At 49.1% G+C, this 8,795-nt stretch overlaps 2 pseudogenes; both read left to right on the top strand.

Annotated features, from left to right (window-relative positions):
• Positions 1 to 4,991: 4,991 nt before the first annotated feature.
• LOC143937418 (5S ribosomal RNA) lies at positions 4,992 to 5,110 on the top strand (annotated as a pseudogene).
• A 2,566-nt stretch (positions 5,111 to 7,676) lies between these two features.
• LOC143936561 (5S ribosomal RNA) lies at positions 7,677 to 7,795 on the top strand (annotated as a pseudogene).
• Positions 7,796 to 8,795: the final 1,000 nt, after the last annotated feature.

Raw genomic sequence — 8,795 nt, 5'->3', positions numbered from 1 at the left:
TAGCAAGTCTGCATACTCCTGCCTCTCTGTGTAACCCAGCCTCGCTCTCTCTCTCTGTATACCCTAGCCTCCATCTCTGCATACCAAGGACGTTCTTCTGTATAATCTAGCCTATCTGTATAAACTAGCCTGTCTTTTGTACACATTAACCTCTCTGTATAAACTAGCCGGTCCTCTGTATACACTAGTCCGTCGGTATACACTAAGCATCTCTTTATACATTAGCTCTCTGTATACCCAAGCCTCTCTGTATACACTAGTGCACCGGTATACACTAGCAAGTCTGCATACACTAGCCTCTCTTTGTAACCCAACTGCTCTCTCTGCATACCCAGGACGTTCTTCTCTATAATCTAGCCTATCTGTATAATCTAGCCTATCTGTATACACTAGCCATCCATCTCTGCATACCCAGGACGTTCTTCTCTATAATCTAGCCTATTTGTATACACTAGCCTGTCTTTTGTACACATTTGCCTCTCTGTATAAACTAACCGGTCTTCTGTATTACACTAGTCCCCCTGTATACACTAGCAAGTATGCATACTCTAGCCTCTCTCTCTGTATACCCTAGCAAGTCTGCATACTCCTGCCTCTCTGTGTAACCCAGCCTCACTCTCTCTCTGTATACCCTAGCCTCCATCTCTGCATACCCAGGACGTTCTTTTGTATTATCTAGCCTATCTGTATAAACTAGCCTGTCTTTTGTACACATTAGCCTCTCTATATAAACTAGCCGGTCCTCTGTATACACTAGTCCGTCTGTATACATTAGCAAGTCTGTGTAACCAAGCCTCTCTCTCTGCATACCCTAGCCTTCATCTCTTGCATAACCAGGACCTTCTTATGTATAATCTAGCCTATCTGTATACACTAGCCTGTCTTTTGTACACATTAGCCTCTCTGTATAAACTAGCCGGTCTACTGTATACACTAGTCCATCTGTATACACTAGCAAGTCTGCATACTCCTGCCTCTCTGTGTAACACAGTCTCTCTCTCTGTATACCCTAGCCTCCATCTCTGCATAACCATGACGTTCTTCTGTATAATCTAGCCTGTGTTTTGTACACTTTAGCCTCTCTGTATAAACTAGCCGGTCTTCTGCATACACGAGTCTCTCTTTATACCCTTGGATGTCTTTTGTATACACTAGCTGCTCTTTATACATTAGCTCTCTGTATACCCAAGCCTCTATATACACTAGTCCGTCTGTATACACTAGCAAGTCTGCATACACCAGCCTCTCTGTGTAACCCAGCCTCTCTCTCTGCATACCCAAGATGTTCTTCTCTATAATCTAGCCTATTTGTATACACTAGCCTGTCTTTTGCACACATTAGCCTCCCTATATAAACTAGCCGGTCTTCTGTATACACTAGTCCGTCTGTATATATGCAAGTATGCATACTCTAGCCTCTCTCTCTGTATACCCTAGCCTCCATCTCTGCATACCCAGGACGTTCTTCTGTATAATCTAGTTTATCTGTATACACTAGTGTATACAGACAGACTAGTGTATACAGAGGACCGACTAATGTGTACAAAAGACAGGCTAATGTATACAGATAGGCTAGATTATACAGAAGAAAGTCCTGGGTATGCAGAGCGCTCAGCTTCAAGGTATGGCCAACGTGAGTAATATGAGGGACACTCCTCACCCCCGCCCCCACCTACCAGATCTGAGTTTCATCCCCTTGCCCTCTCTGCCCCGGTCATCTGGTGGCAGTTTTATGCACTCCCTGGCCCCCACCCATTCATAATCCTTACCGACCTTTCTTTCCGCTGCTCACAGGAACACACTGGATGACTTGTCTAATTAACCAACTTGTACAAGACACAGCTATCCTCCTGTCTGACACCGGCCCCCTTGGAGGCTTTACCCCTCACTGTTTGGGTGGTCCCTGCCTCTCCCTGGATGCTCCACATATACCACAACGACATTGTCAGAGGGGCACCACTTGACAGGACACAGGGCTTTCATTCCGGTGGCATCTCCCATTGGAGGAAGGGATGATGGCCCCAACCCCTTGGCAGCAGGTTCTTTCATGTACAGACCAGGGCGGCTCATCTTCCCTTCTGGAGTCTTGACCTTAGATGGGGGAGTTGCACTTTGGGGGGTCTGAGTGATACCTAATGCGCTGTACTGGAAGGGCTTGACATTCCCGCATATGTGTCCCCTCCCCCTGGATGCGCCCCTTGTCCCCCCCTCTGGCTCCCACCTACTCTTTGCCGACATTGCCTTCTGCAGCTTTCGGGGACCCTGGATGACTTATTTATTGAGCCTATTGGTACGAGACACTGCTTCCCTCCAGGGTGACTCTGGACCCCCCTGGAGGATTTACCCCTTACTGTTTGGGCGGTCCCAGCCTCCCTCTGGATGCTCTACACAGCCCCCGATGGCGATGCAGGAGAGACACTAATTGGCGGGCCCTAGGACTGCTGCTCGGGTGAAGTCTCCCATTGGATGGAGGGATGGTGGCCCCAGCCCCTTGCCTGCCGGATTTTCCATGCACTGACCAGGGCTGCTCCTCTTTCATCTTGATGTGGTGACCATGGAGGGGAGGAGTTGAAATTTATGGGGTCCGGGTGTTTGCTGGTGGGAGTGCGCTAAAGGACTTGACATTTCTGCATGTTTGTCCCCTCTCCCCTGTTTCCCCCCTCCCTTCCCCCCCTTCCCACCCTTCCCTTCCCTCCTTTCCCTCCCCCTTTCCCCCTTCCACTCCCCTTTCCCCCCTTCCACTCCCCCTTTCCCCCCTTCCCTGCCCCTTTTCCCCCCGGGGCGTGGACAGGGGAGAGGGGGTAAGGAGAGGACAATCTGCCAAAGGGAGAAATGCATTTGTTCGGGGACTGCATGTACTTTAGGGGTATGGGATGGGGGGTGGTGGATCCCATTCTGTGATGCCTTTTCTGTTGTGACGGGCTCCCTCGTGCATGCCTATGTTTAGGGCGAGCCGAGGAGACCCCTCAGTGCTGACAGTTATATGCTCTACCTCTGTTTTGGTTATACTATTGTTTTTTGTTTCTTTGATGTTACTGATTGTCTTTTATTTGCATAGCGGTATCAGACGTGACATTTACCACTGCCGGGACTGGGGGGACTAGGATTCGGGGGCTCCCTCTCCGACCTGTCTACCCAATAACCCAAGTAGGACAGCGCTTTAAACCCAGTGTACATCTGGTAAGCGCTATAGCATAATTGTGCTGTTTTAGTATACCCTTCCTGTACTGTTGAGTGCGGACAACCCTTAATTTCCCTCTCCCCCTGGGGTTGGGGTGCCCGGCCTCTTTTTCCCTTTACCTTTCCTTCCATTTGCCCTTCCTTTCTCCCCCTTAGTTCCCGCCATGCATTACCTACCCAAAACCTACCTTGGTTCAACTTTCTTTGCTTTTCTCTGACGTCCCCCTCCCCCTCCCCGAGGAGCGATGGGAGACTCAGTCAAGGTCACCTCTCTAAACGTTAAGGGACTGAACTCCCCTGAAAAACGGTGGATCCTCCTGGGAAAACTGAACACATCCTGTACTGATGTGGCCTTTATACAAGAAACACATTTTAAAAATACTAGCCCCCCCTTTCTATGGTCGAGATCCTTCCCTAAGGTCTACCACTCTACACACCTCTAAACAAGGTGACCATCTTGGCGTTTGTCAAGAGGGTTGGGCGTGTCTTGAAGAGAACGCTTACGGCCACATCACCCTAAAAGCACCCAATCTCGTCTGATTTCAGAGGCTTAGCAGCGTCAGGCCTGGTTAGTACCTGGATGGGAGACTGCCTGGAAAGACCAGGTGACATAGAAGGATCTGGCCTGGTTAGTGTCTTGATTGGGAGATCGCCTGGGAATACCGGATGCCGTAGGATTCTTTTTATGTTGTTGGCTTTGACCTGTTTTTTTCCCCTTGTTTCCCAAGGTGACCATCTTGGCATTTGTCAAGAGGGTTGAGAGTGCACAAAGAAATTTCCTACGGGCACAACACCCTGAAAGCGCCCAATCTCGTTTGCTCTAAGAGGCTAAGCAGGGTTGGGCCTGGTTTGTACCTGGGTGGGAGACCGCCATGTCCAGAACCCTGGGGTTCTTCTGGGTCCCGAAGGCTAGTAAGGAGACAAGGCATAGTCAAAAGAGAGGACGGGGGAAGAAGAGAGTGTAAAGACGGAGAGAGAGGAGGTGGGGGGATGGCGGCGGGGAAAAAAAGAAAAATAAAGACAAAAAGGGAGGGGGGGGGGGGGATGCCACCCAGAGCAGACATGGCCTACGTAGGTAAACGTTAGATGTTCAGTTGTTTTCTGGGACAGAGGCACTGCTCACCTCCCGAATGTAGTCTCGAGTACCAGTAAAATACCTCCAGGGCCTCCATGTAACACTAAATGCCTCTTCAGTGTTGTGAAGGGTGGCGGTCAATTCTTCCATCCGGAGAATATGATTGACTTTGGAATACGACAGCACCTTGGATGGGGGCTGAGGCTGCCTCCACAGTGTGGGAATGCAGGCCCAGGCGGCATTCAGGATTTGCATCGTGAGGGTTTTTTTGTATTTTCGAACAGGCTGTTCGGTCAAGTGAAGAAGGCATGCTGCTGGGAACCCAAAAGTTCCTCAAGGCCGGGCATGCCCAGAAAAGGTGTCCCATGGTCCCCGTATCTGAATTTCACTTCCAACAAACATCCGGGATCGATCTATCCATTTTATTCAGAAGGTATGGGACTCTATACCAGCGTGAGACTATCTTGTATCCTGATTCTTGATATTGGTTTGCGATGGAAGCTTTATGTACTAAGGTCAGGATCTTCCCTATCTGTTGTGGGGTAAATGTGATGCCTAAGTCCCTCTCCCATTTGTGGATAAATGGTGGGGGTCGACTCCTCCTCCTGACTACTCAATAGGTTGTACAGGAGGGAGAGGGTGTGTCGCACAGGTTCCCTTTTGTGACAGATGGATTCATAGGGTGTCAGGTCTCTAGGAGTCTAGGGGGCCCTTTGTATGGCCAGAAGAAAGTGACGCCTACGGCCCCATCACCCTGAAAGCGCCCAATCTCGTCTGATCTCGGATGCTAAACAGTGTCGGGCCTGGTTAGTACCTGGATGGGAGACCGCCTGGGAATACCAGGTGCCAAAGGCTTCTTTTTTTATTTTTTTTATTTAGTAGGATGCGACATACAATGCAAAGGCAACTTCACAGAATGTGTGATACAAATAGTTACAAACAAACGATCATATTGCATGGATATCAGAGCCAATGGTAAGAAGTCTGAGGAGAATAGCACGTGTACAGCTTTGCGGTCATATCAAGATGAGATTAAAGCTCCATCTCGTTGGGATCCTCTACCACTTAAAATATTATTGATTCTAGCCCTGCTACCCTCGAAGAGTTTAGATATCCATAGATAGGGGAAGAGTATTGTGTAGTAGTCAAATGGGGTCGGAACATACCATTTTCTTTTCCCTTTTTTGAGTTAAGAAGGGAAATAGTAGAACTGAAAGGAGGGAGAAGGGGAAAGAGAAGATTGGGGAAGGAAATGTCAGAAAAGGAAAAGAAGGGGTAAGGGGGTGTCGTGGGTAGAGTGGATAGGGTGATGTCCCCTCCCAGGGAGCAAGAGACGCCCTCGGCTCACCAGCTCATCAGGTGTCCAACGTTTGGAACAGCGATCTCCAACGATCACCATGAGCTTACTATGTCTCGCCGAGGTATTCTTCCGAAAAGCGAAACTGGGTCCAGTAGAACCATCTGTTCCCATGCTCCTCCGTTTTATCCCTCATTGTGGCAGTCAGGTCTTCCATTTGTTCAATATCATTTACCTTTGCGAACCACTGGGTCACCATTGGAGCAGATTGCTCTTTCCACTGACTTGGGATGCAGGCCCTAGCTGCATTGAGGAGATGTTTAAGTAAGGACTTATGATAACGCTTTCTCGACATAGGAGTTAGATTGAGAACCACTGCTGCGGGATCATTGGCTAAGGAAATCTCCTGATATTTACTGCAGAGTGACGACTTATGGGCGAAAAAGAGTATTCTGTCCTTCTGTGGTTTGGAGAATGTAGTTTGTAAGTCCCTTTTCCATTTAGCTAGGAAGGGTGGATCCGTGGAGGATTGTGCGTCTGTCAGGATTTGGTAGGACCTAGAGAGGGAACCACGAATTGGGCCATCATCCAGGCAAAGTTCCTCGAAGGGGTGGAATTGTCCATAGAAGAACGAATGGTTAGGTAGTGATCCGAGGAAATGGATTAACTGTCTAGCTCTCCAGCTATCCAATGCAACAGGTACTTGCTCTAGCAGTATGGTCCCCATGGGAATCAAGCCCGTGGGTCCAAGAAATAGGGCTGCTCTCAGAAGCCCTTTCGGGGCTTGCCTGGTAAAGGCCTGGTCAGACAGGCCCAGAGGGAATCTAGGATGTCCAATAATTGGGGTCATAGGAGAAGGGAAGTTAGTCAGGTGGGAAAGGTGAAAAAAACTATCCATCTCGGCGAGCGAGGGGCCAATTAACGGGTGAGTAGTCACACAGGGCTCCAATGGCCTCCCCGCCCAAGGCAGACCAGCCAGTGGAACCCGCGCCATCTCCTGCTTTAGCTTGACCCATAGCTTCAGTTCCCCATGCCGGTGCCTTATCACATATGGTCCCCCATCGGATAGTGTCCGCTGTGTACTGCTCATGCGCAGTACACAGCAACACAGATTCTGAAAATTGCCGAGCATGAACGGCGCCTGCGCACTGAGTCCAGGTTCTATCCCCACTATCCAAGTGGACATAGAGTAAGAATATAAAAGAGCCGAGCGCAGCGAGGCCGAGCCCGAAGCGTGGCGAGCGAAGCTCGCTTGCGAGGGGCCCTCTAATATTCACAACCCTATGTCCGCCTGGATGGTGGGGCTACCACCTCCACTCACCGCGCAGGCACCGTTCAGCTTCGGAGATTTTCCGAAGCTTCGTCTGCTCCGTACTGTGCATGCGCAGGACGGCGCGGACACTATATCATGGCCGGACAGTATATGGCAGAACACCGGCACCAGTCAACCACCGGTGTCATGTGCGTCGCTGTATAATATAGAGCAGGGTCCGGGAAGCCAATACCTCCCCGCAATTTCGGTCGCAATAGCATTGCCCTACCAATACGCATATGTTTTCCGCGCCAGAGGAACTTGATAAAGATTGAGCGAACCGCATGAAAGAAAGTCTGGGGTATTTTGATAGGTAAGGCTTGTAGTAGATACAGAAGTCGTGGCATCGCGTTCATCTTCAACACATTACAGCGTCCGAACCATGACAGAGCTAGTGGGTCCCATCTTTTAAGGTCCGCTGTAAGCCCATAGGCTTCTTTTTATGTTGTTGGCTTTGACCTGTTTTTTTTGCTTGTTTCTCAAGGCGACCATCTTGGTGTTTGTCAAGAGGGTTGGGCGTGTCTTGAATAGAACGCTTACGGCCACATCAACCTGAAAGCACCCGATCTCGTCTGATTTCAGAGGCTAAGCAGCGTCAGGCCTGGTTAGTACCTGGATGGGAGACTGCCTGGGAAGACCAGGTGCCATAGAAGGATCTGGTCTGGTTAGTGTCTTGATTGGGAGATCGCCTGGGAATACTGGATGCCGTAGGCTTCTTTTTATGTTGTTGCCTTTGACCTGTTTTTTTAGCTTGTTTCCCAAGGTGACCATCTTGGCCTTTGTCAAGAGGCTTCAGAGTGCCCAAAGAGAGTGCCTACGGCTAAATCACCCTGAAAGAGCCCAATCTCATCTGATCTCGGAGGCTAAGCAGCTATGTGCCTGGTTAGTACCTGGATGGGAGACAGCTTGGGAATACCAGGTGCCGTAGGCTTCTCATTATGTTGTCGGCGTTGACCTGTTTTTTTTCCCTTGTTTCCCAAGGTGACCATCTTGGCATGTGTCAAGAGGGTTGAGAGTGCACAAAGAAATTGCCTACGAGCACAACACCCTGAATCTCGTTTGGTCTCAGAGGCTAAGCAGGGTTGGGCATGGTTTGTACCTGGATGGGAGACCGCCTGGGTTTTCCAGATGCCGCAGGCTTATTTTTATGTTGTTGGTGTTGACCGTTTTTTTTCGCTTGTTTCCCAAAGTGATCATCTTGGAATTTGTCAAGAGGGTTGAGAGTGCCTAAAGAAATCGCTTACAGCCGCATCACCCTGAAAGCACCCTATCTCTTCTGATCTCAGAGGCTAAGAAGGGTTGGGCCTAGTTAGTACTTGAATGGGAGACGGCCTTGGAATTCCAGGTGCCGTATTCTTCTTTTTATGTTGTTGGCGTTGACCTGTTTTTTTTCGCTTGTTTCCCAGGGTGACTATCTTGGCATTTTTCAAGAGGGATGAGAGTGCCCAAAGGGGATGAGAGTGCCCAAAGAGATTGCCTATGGGCACATCACCCTGAAAGCGCCCAATCTCCGCTGATCTCAGAGGCTAGAAAGGGTCGCGCCTTGTTAAAACCTGGATGGGAGAACGCCTGGAAATACTAGGTGCGGTAGGCTTCTTTTTATGTTGTTGGTGTTGACTTGTTTTTTTTGTTTGTTTCCCAAGGTGACTATCTTGACGTTTGTCAAGAGGGTTGAGCATGCCTGAAAAAATCTACTATGGCTGCATCACCCTGAAAGAGCCAAATCTCATTTGATCTCAGAGGCTAAGCAGGGTTGGGACCTGGTTAGTACCTGGATGGGAGACTGCCTGGGATTTCTCGATCCCTTAGGCTTCTTTTTTAAGTTGTTGGCATTGACTTATTTTTTTTTTTTTGTTTTATTCTTTTATTAAGTATAAGTAGAACAACATAAATATAACAGTCAACCATACAGCATGACCCAGGGTCACAAT

The sequence above is a fragment of the Lithobates pipiens genome, unplaced genomic scaffold (assembly GCF_037356315.1).
Source record: "Lithobates pipiens isolate NorthernLeopardFrog02 unplaced genomic scaffold, aLitPip1_a1.2 Scaffold_28, whole genome shotgun sequence".
NCBI classification, from domain to species: Eukaryota; Metazoa; Chordata; class Amphibia; order Anura; family Ranidae; genus Lithobates; species Lithobates pipiens.
This window is presented reverse-complemented; position numbering and strand designations above follow the sequence as displayed.